This window comes from Anarhichas minor, unplaced genomic scaffold, assembly GCF_050575085.1.
Source record: "Anarhichas minor isolate MPS153535 unplaced genomic scaffold, ASM5057508v1 ptg000028l, whole genome shotgun sequence".
NCBI lineage: Eukaryota > Metazoa > Chordata > Actinopteri > Perciformes > Anarhichadidae > Anarhichas > Anarhichas minor.
The window spans coordinates 2,708,869-2,714,924 of record NW_027466474.1 but is presented as its reverse complement, the minus strand read 5'-3'; positions in this window follow the sequence as shown (position 1 = coordinate 2,714,924).

Genomic DNA, 6,056 nt, shown 5'->3' with positions numbered 1-6,056 from the left:
TTATTTTCAAAAGTACTGTACTTACCTACAGTTTAGAAGTACTTAACTATAACTATACTTCCACTGCGCAAACATTCAGGGGAAATATAGTCTCTTACTTTTGACTCCTCTACTTTTTTGACTAACTTTGAATATTTACACAAAACACATTATGATCATCTTATTAAATGTACGATACATTGCCATACAACGAGGTAACACACAGTATAGGCTATATCAAGCAATTAAAAGCTCCACCTCGACCACACACACAACATTAAAATACTACTTACACGTTCATAAGTAAAAACAATCCAACAATATATATGTGGCCTATCAATACATAATCTGCTGCTATTAATCAGCACCACTGTCACTTTAACATGCAATTGTGTCTGCAAACACTCTTGTATAATTTAGATTTTATTATTCTTATTTTAGGTTATATATTTCTTATCTATTTCTGTTACTTTCTGTATTTATTTCTGTCCTTATCGATACTTTATATTTGATATTTTTACAAATTGATACTTTTACTTGAATAAATGATCTGAATACTTCCACTACATATGTCTTACTTAAAGTTTAAAATATATAAATAGCCTCTTTCTCTATCACATACTCTTTTGCACAGGATTTTAATCAAACATAGATACAACGTTCATACTACGTTCAGTCTATTATCTAGAATTCTCATTTGCTAGTACAGTTCTTTCACAAATAGACTATAAATCTGTTTAATAGATTATTATTATTATAATATATTTTTATTATACTGTATATTCACTTATTATATCTGGAAATCCTTTTTGACTACAGTAGATATCTGTAACATAATATTTATAATGTACTTCCAACACCTAACTGCATACTATTTGACTTGTCTTGAAGTAAAGCACACACAAACAGTACACGTACACACAGGTACACTATCATGTCAAACTGAATCACAATTCTTGACAATTTAGGTTCACCTGAATGAAAACACAGATCTAAAATCTACAGGGCCAACAACCACTTTAAGCTTTTAAGGGTTTTTATGCCCTTAAATCATTATGGACTCTGCAGTGTTAAAGGTTAATGTTATTCCTGAGACATCCTAGTCATAGGTAGACAGACATAGCTGAACAATCTCCCAGTTCCAGTTCAGTTCAGACTATCTTAACAGTGTGATCGATGACACACTGGTGTATTTAATAAAGTATGACTATTTTTGGGAAATGAATTCCGGTCTTTGACCAAAATGACAAAACAGAACATGTAAGTACAATTATTTTGTGACATTTCTCTCTCCTGTTTTTGTAATTGATTCCCATCAATTCAAGACGCAAAGCTTGATACAAACATAAACAAAACGTACAGTTAAAGAATCATGAATCAAGGTTGAATTAGTCTCTGTGTGACCTGTTGCCAAACAGAAACTTTACTCTTAATTATTTCATCTAATCATGGTTCATGTTTTTAGTTATTTGTCGGTTTGGAGTTCAGAAGATTAAACATAATTTGCACCAAAACACATCCTTTAAAAATAGAGACCAAACTATTAAGTAAAGTAAGAAATGTAAAATAAAACAAAATAATTCATGAGGAATTACACATGTGTGTCATGACCTTAAACTCTAGCCCATGCTTTTTTATTAAGAATTAACTTTATCTCAACTGTGTGAGCTGTAGCTCAAGTGTGATATCGACTAAGATATATTTACTGTATGCTCTAAAAAAAGTGAATTCAGTTTTCTTGTGTTTGAACCTCTTAAATCCGCTCTGTCGTGGGATTATGTTTAGTGGAAGTGTTCGCTACTTTCCCGCTAATTCCCGTCTACATGCATATGTTTTGTAATATTTCTGTAAAATTGTGCGCTGCAGTTCTTTACAAACCAAAAGGTTGAATCACGGTCCTCGTCTTTCACTTGCTTTTCACCGCAGGGGGAGGGACGTCGCTGCCACATGAGGGATGGAGAGGAATTTGCACCTGGGCCACTGTGAAGCAGGTGGCAGTGACTGTCAGGTCAGTGTCCTCCAACAGGACTATGAGGGTGTGATTGACAGTAAACTCCAACCGGACAGAAAGCTTTCGAGGGATATTAAGCCTAATTGTTTTTGAAAAGAGGTTGAAGGCAGAAAGGCGAAGAGAGAGACAGCAGTTTGAAATATTCTGTCTGTTAGCCTAATTCATTTTTGAATTAAACCTTATCGTCTAAATGAAAGCATTTTAACCCTTCAGGAACAAGGAATATAAAAACCAAATGGATTAAAGACAAGTTAATTAAATCTTCAATTATCTTATCTTAAATATTAGGCTCAACTGTTCCACAAAAACGCACCAAAAGTGAAAAAATACGAACAAAAAAACATTTTTGGATCACTTTTGTGGTAATATTATCAACATTTGAGACAATGACATGGAAACTCCAATATTCTTGAACTGCGGTTTCCAATTTATCATACGGGGTTTTCAGTCTGCATTGCCTCGAAATATTGATGAATAACATGTATGCAAATAAAGACATAGACTGTTACCATGTTTCTACAAAGATGTTTGTACATTGTGGTGCAAAGTAAACAATAGTGTTCAAACACATGAAAACTGACCTGTGGACACGAATTTAAACGCATGATAGATATCTGTCTTATTTTGTAACATGTTTGATTTGATGGTTTATTAGACACGATCAGGTTGGTAAACGTTACTGCAGGTCTACAGAGGTTACACAGTATCATCTGAAGTTACAGAGGGAGAAATATTATATTATTGATTTAAGCTACACAAATAAATGAGCATGTATTAACCGGTTGAATTATTGCATTTAAGGCTCAGAAATCAATTTTTTTTAAACTTAGTTTTCAGCCTCAGGAGCTCTGGTTAGTGTGAATCTTCAATTTATCGATTTATAGTTTTAACAAAAGCAAATTCAGAAATAGCAGGCTTATCAAAACCAACTCATATTTGAGGAAATAAGACTTTACGTTGTGTCACGTGCACATTCTTTGCAGTGCAATTTGGTGGTTAACCGTTAATTTACAGGGACATTTAAAGGAGACATCAGGCCATTTTATGCTTCTTTTAACGTTCCCATCTTTCTCTGTGGTCGCTCCGCCACAAAAAGAAGGAATACATCTCCAAAGAGGACCCCGGCTGGAAGCAGTGTCTGTCAAGGAAACTATAACTCGGCTATATGTGCGTCAAATGATGTCTAAATGGCAATTGGTTCTGGTCGATAACAACTGTTGAAATTTTCTGCAAATGAATGAATGAATTAAATGAATTATCCTACTGCTGAGTAAAAGTGAAGAGCAGACTGAATCTTTAACTCACAGGACCGTTGAAAATTGAAAATTGAAATGAAAAAAGAGCTCGTGGCCGTATAATTTCAAAATAAATAGAAAAATCAAATGACGATGTGTTGTTGGACAACATTTCTGTGGGGAAATCCATAGTCAGCAACTGCAATTCCAGAGTTTCTCTTTTGTTCGAAATCACGATTCCCAAACTCCACGCGTTACTCCGGAAACGACAAAAAGGTTCAACGTAATCTAGAAAGTGCTACTTTTTGTTTAACTATATGGGCAGAACTATAAAGTGCGGAATTGATTTAGTGGATGTAAAAGGGTGCAACAAAAAAAAAATCACATTCCGGGGAAGTTTTTTCTTTTCTGGTGAAGCCTCGACGTGAAATCAAGTCACATCCTAATTAATGACTACAATACATATGTTTCCCACGGACACATCAGTTTTGCAAAAAAAAAATAAATAAATAACGGGGAGACGTGATGGGGTGAATGCACACCGATGGGGGTGTTTGCATTTCAACGATCGCAGGTTGAAAGGAAAAACAGCCGCAATATGTCCCTCTATCAGATATCTCCACATGCAGGTATGAAAGGAAGTTATGTGGGACGGTCCACTCCTCCGTATCCCTCTCTGCCCCTTCAGAGCAGCCAATAAGCAGCATCGTTGCCACTGGAGAAAGCCTCGAGAGGCTACCTGCATCAAGGAGATCATATTTTAGGACATAGGCGCCGTCTGTGAGTATGACGGTTTTTACCATGTAGGGTTAAAGAAGATGGGGCACTGATCCACCAAAAACCCTACATATGCCCTGGTGTTGGTGCGTAAAAGCGCAGTGCTGTCAGGGCTAGAATGCAGATGTTCCCACTTGTGTCCACATAAATGACTTAGGATAACGTGTTGCTCTTTCATTGTCCACATCTTATAGAATTGATGCTTAGAATTTCTTGGACATCTTTCTTCTGTATTTTCCCTCACCTCACACATAAAACCTTTGTATATTCCTGCTAAACAGCAGCAGCCTGTATAAGTGTCTACAAGGGATGTAGGTATTCTTTACGGCCAAAGATGGATGGCTGATGTACGGCAGCTCCCCACTGACCCCGACTTAATATCCAGGCGGCAGTGGAGACAGAATAACATACTCCCGTAATACTTTAATTCCAGTATTAAGCCTAAATCAGGAAAGAGAGCTTAAAGTATTTTCCCTTTTGACAAAAATGTATTGTTTACGATCTGCCAACTTTAAGGCGCAGTGACATGGGCCTCCTTAACCCCGGAATACTCCTTTCCTTGTGTTGACATGCAGCCCTAAAGGTAGCTGTCAGTTTGCCCTGTCCGGGAATCACAGAGCAATTCATCATTGTTTGACAGGTGTGTTTGGGAAGAAAGCCATGGTGGCCCAGATGACACCTACAAGGTGTGTACAGTGAGTGTAAAGCACGAACAGTATGGGGAAGTTTAGGTGTTAAAAGCTTACGTTTCGATAATAATAAAGTTGTTTTACTAGAGAAAATGCGCAGGATAAAGTGCGTGTGAGTTTCTGTATTTGGCCTGTTTGCTCTCAAAATACAAAAAGCTGGCCTAAATCAACCGCTAATGAAAATGTAACTATTAAAGAGTTATTTATAAGCCATTTCAGTCGTATATGTCCTCCAATGGTTTTTTATTTAAAACTCCAGATTCCTTTGGTCAGAAAAGAGGAGCGCAAAACATCAAGTTTGTATCCGTTTGTACATCAAAGCGAGGCTTGTAAAAACCCAGGTTGTAGCAGAGTTGATATTTTTCTTTTTTCCCCTGTCACTGAGTTGTCAAATTAAACTTCATTTGTAATCCAGTGCATCATTAAATAGTAAATATGTTAGTTATTATAATTGTTCGTCAAATCTGACAGTAAAACGTTCCTGTTCCAACGTTACACTTGATAATAAAAACCTTAAAATGAAATTGCATCCAAATGAAAGTAATGCCTGATATGTTTTAATGGTTTTTTTCGATCTAAAACAGTCATTTTACACAAATAACACATGTACATTTTAATTAGAAGTAGGCCTGTTTTATAGCCTGCTTCCTGCCACGAGATTACTTTTAGGCCAATAACACACGAGACCGCCTCCTCTCATCCAGACACTATGCCCACACTAAAATGCATTTTACATTGAAGTAATGTAACGTAGATAGCTCAAAAGTGCTGAAATATCTTACCTTTGCAAACACAGCAAGAAAAGAAAAAAACACAACCTGTAACTGAGACAGTTATATGAAAATTCAATGGAATATGCCTATTTCCAATCACTGCAGAGGTAGGAAGGCGCATGTAAAATATAAACCAACATGGTGACATTTTCAGCCTGTTCAGGCCGCCGGTTCCCAAAGTGAGGTCCGGGGGGCTTCAGAGGTCCTTGAGGGTCTCCCGCGCAAAGAGAGGAATACTTCAAAGTGATTGCCTTGTCACTCCTCAGAGGTTAATATACTGACATTTTAAAAGAAGGTCCATTCTCCCCGCTCACCAACAGTATGATTTGATAGCATTAATCATAAGAAACGTCTTCTTGAACGAGGTTCCTCGGGACAGACTCGTATTAAATAAACGAATGAGTCGTTTGGAAGTATTTGAGGATGTGAAAACAGTTTGGGAACCCATGGTCTGGCCTGGAGCAACACGAGGAGGCAGATGAGCAGATTAGTCCCCTCGGGTCTCATCCTCTTGTTAGAAAATAAGTCTAGTTAGTTTGATTCTAGGAACAAAATAATCAAACAAAAATGAATAAATACAGTCACAGAGTTC